Raw genomic sequence first — 25815 nt, forward strand, 5'->3', positions numbered from 1 at the left:
CCTTCTTTGTACACCAAGAAATAAATCAGAAACACCATTGCTCCACACAGATTAATCTCCCCGCTATTTTTATTTCATTGAAAAATAAAAACTTGCTCAAGTAGGTGAATTCTCATGCACTTATCGCGTTTCAGCAATCGTTTCTTTTGATTCGTATGACAGAATAAAACGTCTTAAAATTGTTGGAACAATTGCCGAATTATGCCTGCACAACAAATAAAATCAAACACGAAACAGATAACTTTATAGCTGAGTCGCGGACTAGGTCGCTATCTTTAAGACGTTTCGCGGCTCTGCCCAAGATTGTGCAAGCAGTTCTTCAATGGCGTGTCGTCCCCAGGATAAAACAGCCGAGATCAATCTCTTACACAATCGCTCTTGCACGATGAGAGGATGTGAAACTTCTACACTTCATTCTTGCTCAGAACTCTTTAGAAAAACCAAGGATGATCACACGCTTGTTTTTCTTTCTCACAAGACATTCATTTTGATTTTAAACTCATGAAACAAATTATAAAACTCACTCATTGGAAAAGTCTTCTAAAATTCTCCTAATCCTTATCATAAAAAAAAATTCTGATTTTTGCTTAAAAGCCAAGGAGATAAATGTGAGTAAATGAAAGACATTATTAGGATGTTAATTAGCTTAATTAACTCACTCAATAAAAAACTGTTTTTGATATTAAAACAAAATAAATTCACTCTAAGGAAAAGAATAATGGTCATCATTTAATCGAGAGAATAAAAATTTGAAAATTAATTAATGTTTTTAAAAGCATATATCCCAACACAAGACTTTCTACTAATTTTTAGACAAGATTGATTCTATAGTGTGCATTTTTGGCCATATTGATAATTCTGTACTGTATGTTCACAGCAATGCGGGCTGATAATCATTTTCTTAATGAGCATGATCCATGGAGACTCTCAGTTACTGATGTGTTGGTGATATTGACCCATCCAGAATTTTTTAACACCTATCACAACAGAATTCTAGCTCCCACCGCATATTCTAGATTTTTGAGTTCTACCACAACTTTCCAACCTCGAAGGTTTGATGATGTTGTTTATGATCTAAGGCTACATCGTAATTTTAAGGATCTGAAGATGAGGATTATAATCCTCCCACACCAACAACATAGACCTGGACCAGTGTTCTTGTTAGATAGTAGGTATACACGTTCTGTGAACCGTGGGTTATCGCGCAATGTGTACACTATGAAGGTTCATTCCTTGGATTATCGCCTTATAGAATACTTGCCACATGCACCATTAGCACATGGGCAAGCACAGCAGGCTCTCGCTTTGCTTGGAGGGGCACAAGAAGCAATGGAAGATGCTGATCATCCAGTAGAAGGAAATATGATGGAGCAGGCAGTCTTCTGATGATTGAGGTAGGGATGATTGAGGTGTTCTTTTGATAACATCATGTCTCTATTTTGTTCTGGTAGAGTTCGTTTATTTGTTCAAAACTTAGACATTAGGCTTAGAAAAGTTTATTTGGCGTTCAGATATGATACAGAATTGTTGGATGTGCCCAGGCAGAACTAAAGTATGTAAAATCCTAATCTCTGCAAAAATTGATGTTGAAAATTGTTAATTGACCAGTGTATCTTTTGCATCTACTCATAATCTTGCATGACACCCATCATGAAAACATGCATTGTTCGCTTTGTGAAAGCTTAAACAGCTTCCTCAGAAGTTCAAAAATACTGTCAGAAATTCATAACTAGCTGCTACGTACCCTGGCCTTCAGTGGAACCAAATTACGCGTCCGAACCTACTCTGGTTGTAGCAGCATTTTCATCCAGGGGACCAAACATTTATACATTGTAGATTTTGAAACCTGATGCAATTTTGTAGATTTTGAAACTTGATGCAATTGCACTAGGAGTGACAAGGAAAACTGGTCCTTCTGGTTTGATGACTTACCACTGCAGATTAAAAGTTCAGCATCTTGCCTGGGACTTCTGTGTATGTTAATGTCATCAGCTTTGCTCAAAGCTTTATAGTACACGAAACAACTTTATAGTACACGAAAAGCAATACAATAGCGTGGTGAAAGCATACATCATGTTACAAGTTATTGCAAAATTATAATATGATCATTGGGATAAAATTTCATATCTTACAAAGTTACCAACTTCCATTTAAATCTCCAAATCTCAGATAGTGATACAATGAATATGGATTGGAAGTTAAAGAGTCGAAAAAAAGAACTTCTAGAAGTTAAATATGGCTCCTGGTAAACCAAAAGCAGTACAGCTTTTGTTTTTAACTTGAATATTTTCTTTACATTCATAGGAAAGTTTTTAATTACATCCCGAAAACCGGAACCTGTTGAGGACTGGCTCGAACCACTAGCAGACATCATATTCCTTCTTAACCTCTTCCACACCCGAATGGCACAACACCTTTTTCTACTTCCACGAAAAGAGCCAACATCTGCGCACCTCAATAAGCACTTTCAAAAGAAACTTGCACATGAGGACTATATGTAGAGGGTTTTATGTTTGAAGAAGCGGCAAGACCTTTAAGAATTCTCACGACATCACTAGGTATCATCTACGTATTACTTAGCCTTGCTTGGTTCTTTCCCACCTGTGCACGCAAATATCCTGGAACTGCAGGTAGTGAAGGATTAGTAACTGTGGTCGATATTGTCTCGATTCTCTCGAACATATCTACATCTGATCTGTCATCTCCTACGCACTGCACAAATCCGGTGCCTGTCCTCTACTGACCATGGTGGAGAGGATTTTTCCTGCGACTAACCCTTTACGTACTCCCCGTGGTTCAATTTCAACAATATGCTGTCCCCTTCTAACAACCATTGGCTCATTTGCAAGAACATTTTCCAGATGGTCTAGCAACTCTTTGGCCTGACAGGATCCAAAATCAGGGTACTGCATCTTGATGGTGCCACACCAAAGCACTCTCCTTAACTTCTATGAAGGAACCATCAGTGTGTATAATTGCATCACAGGCCCTGCAATTCTTTTCCAATCAAAATCAGTAACCAAATTACAGGTTTCCCAATCTGAGATTGTACCCCACCGTATGAAGTACCCATGCTCCGCTGCTACTCCTGAACTTTTCACATGGAGTGAACCACTCACCCAGAGAATCCTTTCATCTTCCACTAACGTTGAAAACAATGTTTTTAGGATCACTATAAAGGTTGTTCAAAGCAAAGATAACTTCAGGACTGGGAGTTTTACTCCTAGAAGTCTGAGGTACAACTGTGCCGTCGTAATCCAGGAATATTGCTCTTCTATTGGTTCTCTTGTAAATCGAGACAATGTGGTCAACGGAAAGCTTCCAGAAATTAGGACAAAGAGAAACAACTCTAAAGCCCAGACCAAAACAGATGCCCCAGTAGCATATACTGAAGTGATCCTTACATGCTCTCCCCAAGTCCTGCATGAAACTGCATGCCCAGTAATCTACATCATGAGTACTAACATATCAGAGACAACAAGCATGCTCGTACGACAGGATGGCAAACTGATATTTGTAGCTTCATCCGTCGAAGACTCAAAGGGAACCCTTGCGTGCCCAGGGAAGGAAACGAAGTTATTGGAGCAGTCGCAGAGGAGTTTTTAACACTACAGAGGCGAATTGATCAAGTTGCAGGAAACCCGTATTTCTGCTGCTGCTGCTGAAGAACATCCGTTGCAAATAAGAACAGCGTCTCAAATTTGTAACTCAGCTACAATAACTTCTTTGTAACAGTCAGTCATTCGTTTTGAAACTCCAGTACACCGTTGCAAACATTCAGAGTTATAGTTTTTCATCTTTTAATCAACTTTTGAACCATAAATACATATTTTGAGCAAGTGATTAATATGAGGAGCTAAACCCCATTGCTGAGGCGACGTAGGAAGCCATTTTTCCAATTATTATGTGGTAAATTCTATTTAATTTAATTTTCGTAATTCTTTTATGATTATTTGCACTGAACTGAAATCGAATATATGATTATGATTAAGTGGTTGTGTTCTCAATTGATGGGTCATGCCTAGGTTAAATCCTTTGATGGTCCATGCTTTCGATTTACAACTATTGTTTTGAGAATCTACTTGTCTAGGCGAAAATATTAGAATCACTTTAAACGTAAAGAGTTGCATAAATATTGACTAGATTAAATCACATAAAATTGAAGATTGGTGGAATCCAAAGTCTCAGTGCTTTTTATAAACTTCAATACAATTTCTTTTTAAGTTTTCTATTTTAATTTGAGTCTAAAATCGAGTCTTCATAATCCGAGTTGAACGAACTTTACTACCATTTAAAAACTACATCAATTTTTGGCGCCGCCGACGCGGATTTGTATTAGGTTTTAGGTTTTAGATTTATTTTATTTCTTTTAAAAATTTTGTTCTCTTTTACGCCTTTGGTATTTTTCGATTCTTTTCAGATTGGAGCAAAGCTACAAGGAAAGAAAAAGTGCTATAAAAGGAAAGCATCGCCAAAGAAGGAAAGAAAAGAGGAATCCGAAAGGAGTGAAGAAGAATATTTTGTGTATAGTTATTTTGTTTTATTTTTAGAAACTGTAAATAGGGTTTTATTTTTTGTAATTTTTCTTTTTATTTTTGGACATTTTTTGGACTTTATTTTTGGACTGGGACATTATTATTTTTAAACCCTACGAAAGGGTTGGTTTAAATAAAAACTGTGTGCAAAGAAGGACGGTGATTACGATATCGCCTCGGCCCCTCGGGTTCGTACATGACATAGGAGTCGTGGCCCGAGTCGACTTCATCGGTTCTTCGCCCGTCTGGTACGGGAGGTAAGTTTTTCGAAACACCCGCGAATCCCCTGTCAACGGGTTTACTGTATTCCTTCGTTTGCATATATGCTGAGGACTTGAAAACGGCTGATTTAATTTCCTAGTAAAGGGCAAGGACTGGCCATACAAGATAAGGGTTCGGATTTCATCACCGTTCTCTTCTTCCGCCTTAGGAAAACGAAACCAAACGCGAACCTAAGCCTAAAATTTTGACTAGAACGAGACCGATAGGGTAACGAGCTTAATAGGAAAGTCGTTCGAAAAATATTGGTTACTCTTTTGAGCATACTTCGAAGTTCATGATGGTTTCTGTGAGTTGAATGCGTGACTGCGCCGCCTTGTAACCGGTGAGGCCTTGGGTATCAAAGCTCCACTGAGCTTCCCTCGCCTCGATTCAACTTACTTTGACTCGGATTGATTCCAGAGGGGTTTGCTCAGATTGTAACGAGTTCCTTTTCGAAAATAGAAGCTGGTCTAGAAACAATCTAAGTGGAACCATCATGCTTTTTGTTTGCTAGAAAATTAGGTTTGATTTGGTTGAGTCACCTTGTTTGTGATTGCATAGAATCCCAAATATCCGATAGTGCCAGCAATGGCAACTTTGAAAGCTTTGTTGAACCCAACTAGGACTACTCGTCCTTCTTGTATCAGGTTAGCCGAAACTGAAGCAAATTATGAACTTAGGCCTGGGACCCTACAGATGCTCCCAATCTTTTTAGGGAAAAAATGAAAACCCATACTTCCATGTTAGGGATTTTGAGGAAATTTGTAGTACCCTAAAGATTAGAGACCTTGATGATGATGCTTTGAAACTTAGGTTATTTCCTTTTTCCCTGAAAGATAAAGCCAAATCGTGGCTATATAGTTTGGCTTCCGGTTCAATAGAAACATATGAACAACTTACATCTGCCTTTTTGAACAAGTTTTTCCCTAGGCACAAAACATCGTCTATTAGGACGCAAATCTGCACATTTTCTCAACAGGAGGGAGAATCGTTATATAGGTATTTGGAAAGGTTCAATGACTTATTATCCCAATGTCCTCATCATGGTTTAGAAAAGGTTAGGCTAGTTCAAATCCTTTATGAGGGTTTAGATTATTCGACAACAACCATGGTTGAGTCTCTATGCACTGGTGGTTTTGAAAACCAAACTGTTGATGCGGCGATGGAATTTTTGAATGAAATCGCCGAAAAGACCCAGCAATGGGAATATTTAGGGAACCCAAGAGAACAATTCTTCTAGGTAGAGGAAACGTTAATAGGGTAGAAGGAGGCTATGAATCAGATGCCAAAATTGCTGCTATAGCAAAAAGGTTAGAAGCTTTAGAATTGGGTCACACTAGTGGTAGAGTAGAGCCTTTTTGGGAATGCCAGAATAATAAGAGAAGCCAATGCTCTCTATAATAACACTAGGTTTGATAACCGTCAGAAGTTTGACCCATATTCAGAAACCTATAATCCTGGTTGGAGAAACCATCCGAACCTTTCATGGTCTAAGGACCAAGGTCAGTTTAGTAATTCTAATTCCCCCAGGTTTTGGCTATACTAAGAATACTTCAGGATCAACTCAGTTTCAGAATCAGTCTGATAAGAAAATCTTAAGTCTAGAGGAAACTCTCACCTCGTTTATTCAAAATACTGAAAATATGCGTCAATTGCTTTCACAAAGCATAGAAGCTAGTAATAGGATAACAAGAACATAGTCAGGCCATTTCTGAATTGAAAGACCAGGTTAGTCTGATCAATGAGTCTCTAAGAGAAAAAGGTAAGTTCCCTAGTCAACCGATACCCAACCCTAGAGGAGTTAATGAAGTAGGTGCAAAACCATTTAATCAAGTGAATTCTGTCACAACCCTTAGGAGTGGTAAAACGGTAGACAATAAGGTAGCCATGCCTAATAGTGGACATACTGTAGATCCACCTTCTAGTTCCCAAGATGAGCCCCAGAAGGAGCCACTAACTGAAAAACCGATAAAATTTCTAGTGATGCCAATGTGGTTCCCGACAGGTCTCATTTTTACCCAAAGCCCCATATCCACAGTTGTTAGCTCCAACAAAGAGAAGTCGACTTTCAACGAAATACTAGAGATATTTAAGCAGGTAAACATTAACATCCCTTTATTAGAAGCAATTAGGCAAATGCCTGCTTATGCCAAGTTCCTTAAGGACCTTTGTACACGAAAGCGTAAGCTTAATGTCCATAAGAAAGCCTTTTTAGCTGGTCAGGTAAGTTCAATCCTTCTGAACCAAACAACCCCTAAGTATAAAGACCCTGGATGCCCCACCATATCTTGTGTGATCGGTAATTATTCAGTAGATAAGGCATTGCTTGACTTAGGAGCTAGTGTGAACTTACTCCCTTATCATGTATACAACCAGCTAGGTCTTGGTAAGTTGAAACCGACTAAAATGACATTGCAATTAGCTGATAGGTCTGTCAAAATACCTCGTGGTGTCATAGAGGATGTTCTGATTGAGGTTGATAAATTTATTTATCCAGTGGATTTCGTTGTTCTAGATACTCAGCCTGTTCAGGATCCTAGTGCTCAAATACCGGTGATTTTAGGTCGCCCATTTTTAGCCACAGCTAACGCTGTCATCAACTGTAGGACCGGACTTATGAACATATCCTTTGGTAATATGACCACTGAACTAAATGTCTTTAATGTTAATAACAACCTTCTGATGATTTAGAAGAAGTGAATATGATTAGCACTTTAGTTCAGCAGGATCTAACTCAGGATAATTGGGACGACACTTTATTTGGTGATTCCTTAGATGAACTTGATGAGGAAATTCTCTTAAGTCAGTTAGGTGACCAAACTTTTGAACTAGAAGAAGCTCTTGAGTACTTTAAAGACTCTACGGACCCTGAGATTCAAGCCATAGTGCTAGGCCTTACGGAGAGTAGTGTTGACCCTAAGTTTGGGGGTAATGAACTAGAAGAATCTCTTGAGTATTTTAAAGACTCTGAGGATCCAGAAATTCAAGAAATAGTTAGAGGTTTGTCCGAGAATACTGACTACCCTAAGTTTGGGGGTAGTAATGGTCAATTATCTCCATTAGAAGTCCCTAACTTGGGATTCGAGCCTAGTGTACCTGAGGTATTACTTGAGTCACTTCTGACTCCGCAACTGGATCCTCCTGATATTGTCCAAGAGGAAATTCTAAAGACTTGTTGTTCGAATGAGTCAATTTGTCAAGACACTCATATGAAGCCCAAATGGGCACAACAGAAAAACCCAGTTGTCTTGCAGGAAACCTCGGATGAGGATGTGCTATGTCTGTTCATTTTTCTGATTTGGTGCAGTTGTCTGATAATTGTGGCAATTTTATTTGCTTTTGTTAACCCACAGTTGTTTCGACTATTGATATATGATTTGAAAGGTAATTAGCCATTTTGTGGTATTTGACGTCTGGCTGAAGACTTTAAATTTAGCACTTTTTGGGAGGTAACCCAATCTCATGCAACATGGTAATATCTTTCCTTATCTCTTTTGCTTCAAATGGTAACAGTTTCTCCTTGTTCATGCTTTTAATTTTATCTTTAGAACATTGAGGACAATGTTAGATTTAAGTTTGGGGGTATGGGAGAAACTTTTTAGTTGCAGTATGAATAAATAAACTCCAGAACCTAGAAATTTATGCCTATTGAGGATTGCACTAACTAATCTAAGTGGATGGAAGCATTTTGATCGTAGGAGTTGAGGAACCAATCTGATTAGATAGAAACATCTAGAAGAGTCTATTCATAAAAGCACAGAGCTCAGGTGTTAGAAATAACATGATAGTTTCACCTTCGGGAATTTCTTCTGCGGTAAAAGAAATGATCTGTTTCTATCATTCCTCTAGTGGCAAGATTTTTCGCAATATTCATAATTTCTCTTCCATCGTTATCTCTTGCGAACACTCTACTCAGAAAATTGTCATAAAAATCTTTGATTGTCTTATATGAATGTACGATAGAGTGACAAAATAGATTCTTTGCTTTTGCACCAACTTCTATGAAGAATGTTCCTTTTTTTTCATCGTGTTTACTTTGTGATCCTCTGGTGGTGGCGGCAATGGTTGAGATTGTGGGTGCACTACCAAGAAGTGGTTTAGTTTTCCTTGATCTATCATTCTCAGAATAATTCTTTTTACATTTCTGCAATCATTTGTTGTATGTCCATGAAAATGATGATAAGAACAAAACTCATGGCTTTTGTGGTTTGGAGGTGGTTCCGTTCCCATGTTCCATGGTGTTGGTATATTCTCCATCAAAATTATAGCTTCCCATATTTTCTCCACACTTGCATTTAGAGGTGGCATCTTGATTTCTTCCCATACTACCTTGTGACCTCCTTGTCCTCTATTATAGTTTTGTCTTTGACTTCCATAAGTTTCTTGTGGTTGATCGAGTCTTTGAATCTTGTTATTTCCACCAAGATTGTATAAATTTCTTTATCTTTCATACTCCTCTTGATCTCGGCTTCCCATAGCCACCAGTTTCTGTTGATTGTTACCCGTCACCTTCTCTTGTTGTACTTGCGAAGTATTCGCTACTGTGTTTATTAGCTTGGGTAATAAGCTTGCATTCGCTGTTTGTGAGCTGGTTTTCGCAATTGGATATGATTCCATTTCATTTTTCCTTTCCTCTAGAGCAATGTATTCTTCTTGAAGTTCTCGCAATTCAGTCATTGTGGTCGTGTTATTGACTCTGAAAATTTGGACATACAATAGGTTTGTTGCAAACATAGCATTGATAAATGATAATATAAGATATCTCTCATCTACACGGCCAGCCATTTCGCTACACATAGTTCTCAATCTTTTAGTCAGGTGTTTCAAACTTTCGCCAATGCTCTGTTTTAATCCAAACACGTCTTCTATACCAGGTCGCGAAGAATTATTACTTATATATGCCCCTAGGAATGTAGTCTGCAAATGATTGAAGGATGTTATTGTATTCTTTGGTAGACCTTCGAAACATTTTAACGCCTCCCCTGTTAAGCTGGATGCGAAATACTTGCATAATACAACATCATGATTTTCCCATTGCAACATGCACCTCAGTAGGCTTTAATGTGTTGAATTGCACAAGTTGTTCCATCAAAAATGCTGGTTAATGCGGGTAAATTGCATTTCGGTGGTATTCCTCCTAATTGTACTTCCCTTGTAAATGGAGTTTTCGCAGCTTCTTCTATAGCTTCATCCAATTGTCTTCTGCCTACTTCTCCTCTATTATTTAGCATTCCTCTCATTTCTTCTAACTCTTTCAAGATTTGTTTATTTACACCTGAATTTCGATCCATTGGTCTTTTAATTTCGCCTCTCTTCTTCTGCGTTCATGTCTTTCTTCTCTCGCGAAATTTTGCATTTCTTCTGCATTATCCTCATCTCGTCTTCTTCTGCGAGTTTCTTCTTCATCTCTATCTTGAATTCGCAAATGATTATGTCTCTCATTTTCCATTTCATGATTTTGTTCATTTCTTATTAATTCCATTCGCTGTCTTTTAGCCATACTCTTTATTCTATCGTACTCTTCATTGATATTACCGTTATTCCGATTTTGCGTACGCCTTCTTTCTCGATTGTCATGACTGTTCTGGCGAATCGTCTCCTGAAGCTCTTGTTCTTCCATTTCCGCTCTCAATCTTTCACGTTCGCGAATTAAACGTGCTTGTTCAGCATAATGTCTTTCAATTTCTTCTTCAATCGTCTGTTGATTTCTTTGAGTTTCTCTTTCATGTAAAATTCTTCTTCATTCCTCTCGATTTCCTTCGCCATCTTGGTCATTTCGTCCCTGACGTTGTCCGTTCTCTTGATTTCTACCATTTTTCCCATCATCAAAAGTTTCATTTTGTGGAACGTAACGATCATCATCTCTTTCTCTATTTTCGCGATATTCTTCATTAGGATTTGATATTTCTTCTTGAATATTGTTCCAGCATTGATCGTGGGTGAGTTTCGCCTCATTTCTCTTCTAGTCGATCTTGAATATGATTTTGTAATACTTCTCGATCTTCTATTCTGTAGTCTTATATTTTCCATCCTCAATTCGTGCTTTTTCCTTGTTAGATTTGCACGTTCTTCCGCCTCAGCTCTTCTTTCTTCATGTATTCTTCGTCTCAACGTTTCTAACGCTCCAATTTCCTCATCTTCATGAATTATTCCTTCATCTGCTTCTTGATTTCTCTCTACCTGTCTATGGTTTCTGTTTTGTTGCTCTTCTTCTACTTCTTCTGCCGAATTTGATTGCCAAGTGTGTATACTCACCCTATCATAATCTGTGTTCCTCCCTTGTACTAGTGTTTGTTGAATTGGTGGATGAATTTGATTTTCTCTATTACTTCTCATTCTAGTAGATTCTCCCATTTCACTTCTTTCTCTCCCAGCAATTCTCTTGCTTCGTCTAACAGTAATCGGTTGTTCGGATGTATTTCTTCTTCTAGCCATTTCTTCAATGTTAACAATATTGCAAGAAATTTTGTAAAATTCTTAATCAATCACTCTAAATCTTCACAAATCTCAACATTAATCTTCAATTTTTTCTAGAATAATCTTCAATACCTCCCTGTTTCTAGCGCCATTATGTAGTTGCAGGAAATCATACACTACACCCCTCATATGATTTCATTATTACTCAACTCATTTTTTAGATTTACACTCTTAATTTTATTGATCAATCTTTGAATATTCTTACAAGAAAAGATAAAGGAATCAAGAATGACCTCTACTCTAGATTTTCTCTCTCCTATTTACTTGTTTCTTACTCAAAAAAGATATCTCTCCCTCCTTTACAACTGAACGACTATTTATAGGGAAATACATAGTGGATGACAGCTAATTTGTCCTTTATTTTCGAATATGACTTGCGACATTCTCGCAACCTTACAAATCTTAATCTCGCAAACTCTCTAATTTTCGCAGACCATCACATCTTTCTCATGATTTTAGCTGATGTCGTTTATTATATCATTTCTGAATTTTTTCTGCGACGCAGTTGTTGTTGTGTTGTTGCGAGATTCTGATCCTACAACACTGTTGAAAAAAACACTTAAGAACCCCACACCTATGAAAGTAGAGAATGGCAATGCACCTTGTTACAGTGTGGAATCTTCGGACATTGGTACCAGCAATGCAAGTTTAGTGCCAAGGTAGCAGCCAACTACAAAAACTACCGGTAATCCATAGATCAAGAAGCTCACTGTGTGGAAGAACATGATCATGCCCCAGATGTCAACTTCAGACTTCCAGGGCAAAAAGAACCATGCCCTTATGGAAACACCTGACTTTGATTGATTGTTATTTTTTTTAGTTATCCTTTGATCCTAAAAACTTTTTTATTTTCTTGCTTTATGGTTTATCATACTTTGGTTTAAATATTTCTTTTGATGACTTAAACTATGTTAGGTAGTCTTAAATTATCATTTTTTTTGATGGATCAGTGGTTTTTAATTTTATGGGTACTTATATGCTTTGGATTGAATTTTTACTGTGATAGTCTATTGCATGATTGAATTATGTGACCGTATTCTCTAAAGTACCATTTACTTGTAGGAATGTCATCCTCAGAAGTTATTGAGTGCCTAGCTGATAGTGGCACCACACACACTATTTTAAAAAATAGGCAATTATTTGTTGACTTAATTCCTTATAAATCCTCTGTGACTACGATGATTGGATCATCAAAAATGATCATTGGGCGAGGTAATGCTCAATTTTTGTTGCCAAATGGCACAATGATTAAAGTTGTAAAAGCTTTATATGCACCAAGAGCTAACCGTACCTTGTTGAGCTTCAAAGATATCCGTGCAAATGGTTATCACTTGGAAACTCACTGTGAAAATGGAATTGAATATATAAATATTATCTCTAATACATGCGGAAGAAAACGCATTTTAGAGAAATTAATGAGTCACTCTAGTGGTTTGTACACTACTACTATTCGGATTATCGAATCGCATGTTGTTACCAACGATGAACTGTTGAACAGTGACTTATACAAGCTTTGGCACAACCGCTTGGGGCACCCAGGTCGTGCTATGGTGATCCGTGTTTCAAAGAACTCACATGGACATCCTTTCTTTCGAGTGAAAAGTATAATGAGACAAAAGACGGTACAATGCAAAGTAACAACGTATGCCAGCCACTGCCATCTAAAGCAAGTGATGTGCAACCTCTGTCTCATTATACTTCGTGGACTTTGTCAAAAGCACACCACTCATTTTGAAAATCTTGTTCTTTAGCAAAGACAGGAGCGAGACCATCTTATGCTAAAGATACAAAACAAAACATTCCATTTTTACAAAGAATACAAGGTGATATTTGTGGACCTATATATCCAGAGTGCGGACCATTCAGGTATTTTATGGTTCTGGTAGATGCTTCGACACGTTGGTCACACATTGCATTACTGTCCACAAGAAATGCTGCCTTTGCAAAGATCCTAGCACAAATTATCCGTTTGAGGGCTCACCACCCCGATTATCCAATTAAGTCTATCAGACTTGATAATGCTGGAGAATTTACATTTAAAGGATTTGATGATTTCTGTATGTCAATCGGAGGTGACGTAGAGCACCCTGTACCCCACGTACACACTCAAAATGGTCTCGCAGAAGCTACCATCAAAAGGTTATAGATGATAGCTAGGGAAATGGTTATGCGTTCCAACCTGCCTATTACTGCCTGGAGGTACGCCATATTGCATGCAGCATTACTTATTTGCTTTAGACCCACTATTAGCCAACCATTTTCTGCATACCAGTTGGTAACTGGATATGAGCCTGATATTTCACATTTACGCATTTTTGGATGTGTTGTATACGTGCCTATTACGCCCCCACAACGTACTAAGATGGGTCCCCAAAGACGATTAAGTATTTATGTTGGATATGAATCCCCAACAATTATCCGCTATTTGGAACCTTTGACAGGCGATCTCTTTACCGCTAGATTTGTGGACTGTCACTTTGATGAGACAACCTTCCCGTCGTTAGGGGGAGGTATGGAAAAGGATTTCCTAAGGGAACGACAGGAATTGTCGTGGTGTGTCCCCACTTTGTCTCATCTTGATCCCCGCACCTCACAATGTGAAAGTGAAGTGAAAATAATTATTGATCTTCAGAATGTGGCAAACTCAATGCCTGATGCATTCATTGATATTGCTAAAGTGACGAGATCATACATACCAGCTGCAAACGTGCCTGCAAAGTTAGAAATCCCTAATATGGGAAAAGGTACCCTATATAGAGGTGTCAAACCTACACTTGGTGGAAGCATAGCTGAGGCCGTGGCCCCCCAAAGGAAAATGGGAAGACCACCTGGTTCGATGGATACTCACCCAAGGAAGAAAAGAGTGAGTAAGGCACAACCCGATCCATTTATCATCAATACAGATAATCCCTCTCATGAAATTGTCTCTGATTATAGTTATGTCCATGAATCAATACTGGAGGACGCTCCGATGTTTGAAATGATTCCAGAGAACAAAGAAATCTCAATGGATTATGAGAGTACATACGTGTTGATGGAAAGATCCTCCATACTGATTGATGATGCATTTATATACACTGTTGTCAAGAGATCATTGAGCACGATGACATCGAACCACGCTCTATTGCAGATTGTCAAAAAAGAGCAGACTGGCCTAAATGAGAAGTTGCAATCCAGGAAGAATTAAATTCACTGGCAAAGAGACGGGTATTTGGTGCGGTAATGCTAACCCCACTAGGTGTAAAGCCCGTAGGACATAAATGGGTATTTGTCAGAAAGCGTAATGAGAATAATGAAGTCTTGAGGTATAAAGCTCGCCTTGTGGCGCAAGGTTTCTCACAACGCCCTGGAATTGATAATGATGAAACATACTCTCCTGTAATGGACGTCATAACGTTCCGCTACTTAGTTAGCTTGGTAGTTTCAGAAGGACTTGAAATGCAGCTTATGGACGTGGTTACAACATATCTCTATGGGGATCTAGATTCAGAGATATACATGAAAGTGCATGATGGACTTCCATTGCCCGAATCAAGTAACTCTAAACCACGGAATCCATTTTCGATTAAGTTGAAACACTCACTTTACGGATTAAAGCAATCCAGGCGGATGTGGTATACCCGTCTAAGTGATTATTTGATTGGGAAGGGATATACAAACAATGAGTTATGCCCCTGCGTATTTATAAAGAAAACGAGTTCCGGATTTGCAATTGTAGCTGTTTATGTTGATGATATGAACATAATAGGTACTCTTGATGAAATAAGAGAAACCGCAAGCTACCTGAAATCTGAATTTGAGATGAAAGATCTTGGGAAAACTCGGTTTTGTCTAGGACTTGATCTAGAACACCGAGCATTTGGATTACTAATCCACCAGTCTGTATATGTCCATAAGATACTCAGGCAATTCAATATGGACAAGGTGCATCCTGCTAGCACTCCCATGATTGGTCGAAGTTTAGATGTACAAAAGGATCCATTTCGTTCAAAGGAAGATGGCGAAGAGGTATTGGGAGCTGAATTTCCCTACCTAAGTGCAGTAGGCACATTATTGTACTTAGCGCAATGTACTCGACCTGATATATCATTCTCAGTGAACTTGTTAGCTAGATATATCTCAGCGCCAACGCAACGTCATTGGAATGGTATAAAGAATGTATTTAGATACCTTAAAAGAACCATTGACATGTGTCTATTTTATCCCTATGAGGACGAAAGGAGGATTGCTAAAGCAACCCGAACCATTGACATGGGTCTATTTTATCCCTATGGGGACGAAAGGAGGATTGCTAAAGCAACCCCTTACACTGAAACCCCAAATAATGTTTTGGTTGGTTTTACTGATGTTGGGTACCTTTCTGACCCACATAAAGCTCGATCCCAAACTGGTTATGTATTCACCATAGGGAACACAACGATATCCTGGAGATCGACCAAGCAAACTCTTGTAGCTACCTCCACGAACCACTCAGAGATCATTGCCCTACATGAAGCGGTTCGTGAGTGTATATGGTTAAGGTCTATCATTACACATAATCGAGGGACTAGTGGTTTGAATTCTACCACTGAAGAGCCAACATGTATTTATGAAGATAATGCAGCTTGTATCGAACAGATGAAGCAAGGATATATCAAGGGTGATAATACGAAACATATTTCACCAAAGTTCCTTTACAATCAGCAACAACAGTGTCTCTTAAACATTCAAGTCAACAAAGTACCATCTGATGAGAATGTGGCATACTTATTTACTAAGTCACTTCCTAAGTCCTTATTTGAAAAGCACGTAAAGAGTATTGGACTAAGGAAATTGTCCGAACTCCCTTGATTGAAATCATTGGGAGATGGCGACATCAGGGGGGTATCTAATGATATGATGTCGACATCAGGGGGAGTGTTTGTTGAACTCTTTTTCCCTTTACCGAGCTTATTTTGTCCCAATGGGTTTTGTTACTCGGTAAGGTTTTTAATGAGACAACAACACCATGGTTATGACTCCCCAATTGAGATTATATTTTTCCCACAGGGTTTTTATATTTTAGGTTTTTCTGAAGAGAAGTGGCCAGCTTTATCAACACGTTGTACTCTTTTCTCTTCGTTAAAGTTTTGTCCCACCGGGTTTTCTTTATCAAGGTTTTAATGAGGCAACACATTTGAAGTTCCGTGTTGGAACCGCACAATGGGGAGTGTTATAAGGCCTATGGCCCATGGATGTGCGGTCCATTAGTATACTAGGATTTTCCATTTACTTGTAGGATCAGAATCTCGCAGCAATAATATTTCAGCGAAATTATCAACAACACAACACAACAGCGTCGCAGAACAATTTCAGAAATGATATAATAAACGACGTCAGCTAAAATCATGAGAAAGATGTGATGATACTGCGAAAATTAGAGAGTTTATGAGATTAACATTTGTAAGATTGCGAGAATGTCGCAAGCCATATCCGAAAATAAAGGACAGATTAGTTGTCATCCACTATGTATTTCCCTATAAATAGTCGTTCAACTGGGAAGAAATGGGAGAGATCTTTTTTGAGAAAGAAACAAGTAAATAGGAGAAAGAAAGTCTAGAGCAGAAGTCATTCTTGATTCCTTTATCTTTTCTTGTAAGAATATTCAAAGATTCATCAATAAAATTAATATTGTAAATCTAAAAATGAGTTGAGTATTAATGAAATCGTACGAGGGGTGTAGTGTAGGATTTCCTGCAACTACATAATGGCGCTAGAAACAGGGACGTATTAAAGATTAATATTGAGATTTGTGAAGATTTAGAGTAATTGGTTAAGAATTTTACATAATTTCTTGCAATTTGTTAACATTGAATAAATGGCTAGAAGAAGAAATACATCCGAACAACCGACTACTGTTAGAAGAAGCAAAAGAATTGCTGGGAGAGAAAGAAGTGAAATGGGAGAATCTACTAGAATGAGAAGTAATAAAGAAAATCAAATTCAATCACCAATTCAACAAACACTAGTACAAGGGAGGAATACATATTATGATAGGGTGAGTATACACACTTGGCAATCAAATTCGTCATAAGAAGCAGAAGAAGAGCAACAAACCAGAAACCATAGACAGGTAGAGAGAAATCAAGAAGCAGATGAAGAAATAATTCATGGAGATGAGGAAATTGGAGCGTTAGAAACGTTGAGACGAAGAATACATGAAGAAAAAAGAGCTGAGGCAGAAGAACGTGCAAATCTAACAAGGCAAAATCACGAATTGAGAATGGAAAATATGAGACTACAGAGTAGAAGATCGAGAAGTATTATAAAATCATATTCAAGATCGACTAGAAGAGAAATGAGGCGAAACTCACCCACAATTAATGCTGGAAACAATATTCAAGAAGAAATATCAAATCATAATGAAGAATATCGCGAAAATAAAGAAAGAGCTGATGATCATTACGTTCCACAAAATGAAACTTTTGATGATGGGCAAAATGGGAAATCAAGAGAACGGACAACGTCAGGGACGAAATGACCAAGATGGCGAAGGAAATCGAGAGGAAGGAAGAAGAATTTTACATGAAAGAGAAACTCAAAGAAATCAATCAACAGACGATTGAAGAAGAAATTGAAAGACATTATGCTGAACAAGCACGTTTAATTGCGAACGTGAAAGATTGAGAGCGGAAATGGAAGAACAAGAGCTTCAGGAGACAATTCGCCAGAACAATCACGACAATCGAGAAAGAAGGCGTACACAAAACCGGAATAACGGTAATATCAATGAAGAGTACGATAGAATAAAGAGGATGGCTGAAAGACAGCGAATGGAATTAATAAGAAATGAACAAAATCATGAAGGGGAAAATGAGAGACAATCATTGCGAATTCAAGATAGAGATGAAGAAGAACTCGCAGAAGAAGACGAGATGAGGATAATGAAGAAGAAATGCAAAATTTCGCGAGAGAAGAAAGACATGAACGCAGAAGAGAGGCGAAATTAAAAAGACCAATGGATCAAAATTCAGGTGTAAATAAACAAATCTTGAAAGATTAGAAGAAATGAGAGGAATGCTAAATAATAGAGGAGAAGTAGGCAGAAGACAATTGGATGAAGCTATAGAAGAAGCTGCGAAAACTCCATTTACAAGGGAAGTACAATTAGGAGGAATACCACCGAAATGCAATTTGCCCGCATTAACCAGCATTTTTGATGGAACAACTTGTGCAATTCAACACATTAAAGCCTAGTGAGGTGCATGTTGCAATGGGAAAATCATGATGTTATGTAATATTTCGCATCCAGCTTAACAGGGAGGCGTTAAAATGGTTGAAGGTCTACCAAAGAATACAATAACATCCTTCAATCATTTGCAGACTACATTCCTAGGGGCATATATAAGTAATAATTCTTCGCGACCTGGTATAGAAGAGTGTTTGGATTAAAACAGAGGATTGGCGAAAGTTTGAACACCTGACTAAAAGATGGAGAACTATGTGTAGCGAAATGGCTGGCCGTGTAGATGAGAGATATCTTATATTATCATTTATCAATGCTATGTTTGCAACAAACCTATTGTATGTCCAAATTTTCAGAGTCAAGAATACGATCACAATGACTGAATTGCGAGAACTTCAAGAAGAATACATTGCTCTAGAGGAAAGGCAAAATGAAATGGAATCATATCCAGTTGCGAACACCACTCACAAACAGCGAATGCAAGCTTATTACCCAAGCTAATAAACACAGTAGCGAATACTTCGCAAGTACAACAAGAGAAGGTGACGGGTAACAATCAACAGAACTGGTGGCTATGGGAAGCCGAGATCAAGAGGAGTATGAAAGAGAAAGAAATTTCTACAATCGTGGTGGAAATAACAAGATTCAAAGACTCGATCAACCACAAGAAACTTATGGAGGTCAAAGACAAAACTATAATAGAGGACAAGGAGGTCACAAGGTAGTATGGGAAGAAATCAAGATGCCACCTCTAAATGCAAGTGTGGAGAAAATATGGGAAGCTATAATTTTGATGGAGAATATACCAACACCATGGAACATGGGAACGGAACCACCTCCAAACCACAGAAGCCATGAGTTTTGTTCTTATCATCATTTTCATGGACATACAACAAATGATTGCAGAAATGTAAAAAGAATTATTTTGAGAATGATAGATCAAGGAAAACTAAACCACTTTTTGGTAGGGCACCCACAATCTCAACCATTGCCACCACCACCAGAGCATCACAAAGTAACACGATGAAAAAGAAGGAAACATTCTTCATAGAAGTTGGTGCAAAAGCAAAATCTATTCTGTCACTCTATCGTACATTCATATAAGACAATTGAAGATTTTCATGACAATGTTTTGAGTAGAGTGTTCGCAAGAGATAACGATGGAAGAGAAATTATGAATATTGCGAAAATCTCGCCACTAGAGGAATGGCAGAAAACAGATCATTTCTTTTACCGCAGAAGATTCCCGAAGGTGAAGAGGTGCATGATAATCAATTAGTAGTAAAATTAGAAATTAATCCAAAACCGAAAGAAGATGAGGATGATGAAGCTGAAGATTCATGGGCAATTAATAGAATTCTAATCGATACTGGAAGCTCTGTGAACATCTTATTTTATCATACTTATAAAACTATGGGAGGAAGAGATGATGATCTTATACCATCAACATATAAGATATATGGTTTTAATGGTACTGCTAACAAGCCTAAAGGGGAGGTTACTATGCGAATTCCATTGAAGGGAATATCTTCCGAAATCTTATTCTGTGTCGTTGATGTAGAATCACCCTACAATGCGTTAATTGGTCGACCTTGGCTACATGGGATTCTAGGTGTAGCTTCAACTTTCCACCAGTGCATCAAATTCCCTCACCCCAGTGGTGTAGGAATCATAAATGGAGATTGGGTTGAAGGAAAGAGGTGTTACGAAACTGAGATAGAATCTTGCGAAGGAAGATCAAACAAGAAGGAAAACTGGCGACACAAAATCAAAGATACACAGAGAAGTGAGAGGTTGATGGTGGATGCAATCGAAAGAAAAGAAGAAGAGATGTTGCGAAACTAATGCTAGCTCAGAATAAAAATGATGAACATACCACTACCAAGGAAGCAGTAGTAGAAAATAATAAAGAAGCATAGGATGGCAAAGTAATAAAAACAGGAAATGTATGAATGATTAAGTTGTTGCGACACTCTCATAATAAGTAAAATTCTCAAGAATACATTTTATTGAATGACAAAATTGAGATTGCGAAATGAAAATACAATATGATGATATATGAGACTCTCGCGAGATAATGAATTTTACAGAAGATAATCAATGAAAAATGACAAAAGAGAAAGAGGCGAACCTTTATAGCGTACACCCTAGTTCACGAATACAATTTCGCAAGAGGCAAATGTAAAACCTAAAGTACGTCATATAAGGGAGTACCTGTTGCATGGCTCAGGGAAAGGCTACACCGCCACCGGAACCTGAGTCATGGAGATTTGGGGTCAATAAAGCCCATCCGGGAGAGGCACCTTGGATTCTCAGCTTAAGCATATGACTTAGGTTGGGCGACTAAGGTAATAAGGACTCTCCCAAGGAGTGCAGATCTGATCAAGGCGCCGAGGTACACGGTTGAGTCAAGAGTTCCAGGGACGTTTGAAGCGTACTTTGCGATTCTTGACAAGTCTTGGCTTATACTGCTCTCGGACTGAAGAAAACCCCACTTAGGGTGCAGTCTTGTAACCATAAGCCCTATAGGTAAAAGGGATAAGAGTCTACGAAAACAACTGGTTGTTGTTAAGACTGGATATGAGGAGCTAACCTTGTATGGTAGAAGTACGCCTCCTTGAAGGGGAGATAAGGGTGGCACCCTCCATTAGGGAGCTGATAAGTGTCTTAAGACGCAAATGTCATGAGGCTTTTTATTCGCAAGGGTATTAAGGCTTGTCATATTTGTGCAACAATCGTGAAGAGGCAATAATACAAAAGAAAAAGATAAGACGAGATCAATGGGTTTTCGCATGAAAGTGCGAAGACGTCCTGCGATTTCGTCGCACGACGACAATGTCATGGGGCTTTATTTTCGCAAGAATATTTAGGCCTGTCATATTGTCGCAACATTCCTGAAGAGGCAACAATACAAAAGAAAAATTTAAGGCAAGATCAATGGGTTTTTGCATGAAAGTGCAAGGACGTCCTGCGATTTTTTCGCGATGACAAGAGGTGGCATAATAAGACCTTTAATTAGGAAGGAAAAATAAGACCACACAGGAATGAGATTATGAAAAGAATCAAAATTCACTTCGCATAAGATAGCGAAATTATACATAATTAACTGCGAAATTGAAGAATAAAATAAGAAAAATTTATAAAATCTCTCATTTGGATACAAATAACAGAGGCAAGTATGGGAATGAATGAAATTAGGAAATGTTATTTGTCTCCATATGATAGATTTAATCTAAGATTCAAAAAGTAATGATTATATTGATTAACTGTATTGTAAGGAAGAATTGTTTTAATGAATGCAGGTCAAAATGAAAGAAACACAAATATACAGAAAGAAGGAATAAATGTACAAGTATTACAGAGAATCAAAGAAATAAACAAATACTACTTCTTAGTTGATCCTTCATTATCTTCATTAGACTTGTTCCCTTCTTCGTCTGCGTCATAATCTTCATCACCATCAGAACCTTCATCACTATCAGATTCTTCATCATCAGTTTCGCTATCAGAAATAATCAGACTGGGAGTATTCTGTGGGATCTGTTCCAAGAGACAAGGATAATCAGAATGAGGCATATTATGATCGTCACAAACTATTTGGATAGTTTGATTGCGAAAATGCATAGCATCATTCTTAAAATTCGAAACAGTGATCTTAATTTGATTCTTTAATCTAGAGTACTTGTCATTGCGAGAAGAAAGATTCTTTGCGAGTTCCTCCTTTTCAGCTTCGATTTCCTCAATCTTTTCACTATATCTACTTTCAGAATCTGCGAGCAAAAGACAATCAATTATTAACTTGATGAAAATTCATAAGAAGCAAAAGATTAGTAAAGAAGAGCAGTTAGTAACCTTCTCTGTCAGAAATCATATCTCTAATCAAGGCTATATGCTCAACTTGGAGACTAACACTTACACCTAAATCTTTGCTGGCATCATCTAAGATTTTCGCAGCCCAAACAAATTCATCCTCATTACTTATAAAAAGACGAGAACGAATTTGGTTTTCCCTTTCGCAGAGTTCGATGTTCTTGCGGCTAGTTTCATCTCGTTCAAGTTGAATTTTAAGAAGAGTCTCTTGGAATTTCGCCAAAGCCTTAGCACCTTGATCAGAGATACGATCCTTATCATCTATGAGACCGCTAATTTTGGTTCTTAACTCATTGGTTTTCTCTTTAGAATCAAGAAAGAGACGCTTAAATTGGTTGGCTAAGCCTAAACTAGACCTATGGTCAATTTTTAAGAGGCGAAATTTAGATCTAAGCTCATTCATAGAAAGAGATGAAATTATATCATTTGAGAAACTATTGAAGGAATTATTAAGATGCTCAAGAAGGGTATCATTATCCAATGCATTAGTAAATGAACGAAGAAGGGTAGCTTCATCAGAAAGACTATAAATGTCTGCAAAAAGGATCATTTAAATAAGATAAATACAAGGATGAATGAATGAAGGGAAAAGAGAAAAATAACATACCGTAAAGCTGATTATTAGCTTGCTGAAGACTAGAGATTTTGTTCTTATACGAAGAAGAATCAATTTCTAGTTGTCTATTTTTCTCGCGAAGACCTTTAACTTCAGCTTCCAATTCTTCATTCTTTGTGCGAAATTAAAGATTCTTCTTTTCAAGATTTTCGCGTCTCCTCTCTAGATCTGAGGCAACATCAAAAGAAGCTTTTCCAGCCTGCGAAAAAATATATAAAATATTAACATAGAAAGAAATTTTGACCTATGACAATAAAGAAGTAAAAGGATGAAAGTATACCAGCCTATTAAGAGAATGCAAGAAGTCGGGAGTCACTGATCTAGAAACCCCACGAAGAGAACTATCACCATCCAGCAAAGGGACACCGAAAATTGTAGCGATAGCTTTGCAGGTATTAGAGAATTGGCTATCTCCCATTCCTTGCAGAGAATCAGAAAAGAGGCCAGAGAGCTTAGCCATAGAAGATTCAGGTGGAAAATCTTCACTTGCGGCAAGATCATCATTGTCCTCATCATCCTTGTCACTTTTGGAATTTTCATGAGAAGGAATATTTGAAGGAGAAGAAGAACGGACTTTCATTTTCTTTGAAGGAGGAGCAGTTGATTTTTCTCTGCGAAGAGCACCTTTGCTTTTATCACCAGTCTTTGCAACATCAGCAGGTTCTTCTATTTCAGCAATAATCTTCACACACAGATAGAAATAAGAAAGGGAAGCAACATTATATTGTTTAAAATCATAAGAGAAAAATTTCTTACCTCATCTGTATATGAGCGAAGAGCTAACAAGGTACTAGCCCTCCCAGTCCTGTTATAACTATCTTTCAGTTTTTGGATCTGTAGAATATCGCAAGGGTCAGCGAACAAAAGAATAAAGACAAATAAATAAATATAAAGTGAGCAAAACTGGAAGAAACATACCTCTTTCTCCTTCTCGGTCCAAGAGAATACCCAAGGTTGATAGGTAGTGAGATTCTCAGGAAGAATATTTGATCCAACAATATAAGGCCCTCTTAGCATCAAGGGAAAAGCACACCATTTATCATCTTTGGATTGGCGAGGAGTTGTGTTCTTACCATAATTCCAATCAATATCTTGCATAAGTATTTTCGCTTCATCAATGTTATCTTTCCTTTTCAAACGAATACCCAAGCGAGTATTCTCTTTCTTCATGGAGATCAATTCATAATTTTCAAAGAAGCTCGCTACTGTATATTTCTCAGCAATTATTTCTAAGTCTGCGAATTTAGGATCCCTAAGTTCTTTGGAGTACAGAGATCCTTTACCAGCACCACGATTAGTGAACTCTAGCATCATACGGATGCAATCCCCACTCAACTGGAAAATAGCTCGCGAAAATCCCGAATGAGCAAGAATTTCATAGAACAGAGGGATATATGGGTCGTAAAAAGGAATGGGGAGACCTGCGAGAATTTGACCTAGCGAAATTATGATTGATTGATCATCACAATATTGATCAGAAAAAAGTTTGATAGAAATAATTGATTTGGCACTTTCACCAGGAATGGTAGAAAGTGTGAAACCTTTCTCTGCAAGATATTTTTGGACGTCTTTTAAGTTTTTCCCATGTTTATGGCCACTTGGAGGCATATTTGAATATAGAGTATAGGAATGAATAAAAAGTAAGAAGATTGAGGAAGGAAGAACTACAGTAGCGGAATTTACGGAAGAACAATAGAGTTGCAGAGATGAGAGAATTAAAAGAGAAGAGAAAGTAAAAATAAAGTGAAAAGAAGAGTAAGAAGAATATATAAGGAAGATTTTTTACTCGAAGAAATAAACACTATTAAGATGAAAAGACATAAGCGGTTGAAAAGCAGCGGTTACAGAAGACGTGTCAAGAAACGGATGGAAGAAAGAATACGTGTGATAAATGCAGAATATGAAACGATGGATAACTGCGGCATTTCTCACATCATTCTCTACTTCGCAGAAAAGATATGAGAAGAGGCAAGATGTAGGATCAGAATCTCGCAACAATAATATCTTAGCGAAATTATCAACAACACAACACAACAGCGTCGCAGAACAATTTCAGAAATGATATAATAAACGACATCAGCTAAAATCATGAGAAAGATGTGATGGTCCTGCGAAAATTAGAGAGTTTGCGAGATTAAGATTTGTAAGGTTGCGAGAATATCGCAAGTCATATTCGAAAATAAAGGACAAATTAGTCCACTATGTATTTCCCTATAAGTAGTCATTCAGTTGTAAAGGAGGGTGAGAGATCTTTTTTGAGTAAGAAACAAGTAAATAGGAGAGAGAAAGTCTAGAGCAGAGGTCATTCTTGATTCCTTTATCTTTTCTTGTAAGAATATTCAAAGATTGATCAATAAAATTAAGAGTGTAAATCTAAAAAATGAGTTGAGTAATAATGAAATCATATGAGGGGTGTAGTGTGGGATTTCCTGCAACTACAAGTGTTTCCCCTACCACTAGGTCCAGAAGTAACATCTCTAGACCAGGTATTTGAATGGCCTCCACGCCAATGGCCCCTTCCACGATGACCCTTTTGTCCTCTTCCACATGGATTGTTATCCCTACGTGAGTACGAATCATGGGAATATGAATCAACATTTTGAACCCTCTTTTCTTTGGGGTGTTTTCCTTTGTTATCTTTTCCATAGTTAGTCTCGAGAATTTTCTTCTTCCCGGGGGCTCTAGCATTGTTGTTTCCTAGAACTTCATTGTGTCTTTCGGCCACCCGCAATAAGTTGATCAACTTGCTAAAAGTTGTTATTGTTTTATTATCAACCTCTATGCGGTATTGATTGTCTAGAATAACAGATGACAAAGGGAAAGTAGACAATGTCTTTTGAATCAAATCTTTA

Source organism: Papaver somniferum, chromosome 4, assembly GCF_003573695.1.
Source record: "Papaver somniferum cultivar HN1 chromosome 4, ASM357369v1, whole genome shotgun sequence".
Lineage (NCBI taxonomy): Eukaryota > Viridiplantae > Streptophyta > Magnoliopsida > Ranunculales > Papaveraceae > Papaver > Papaver somniferum.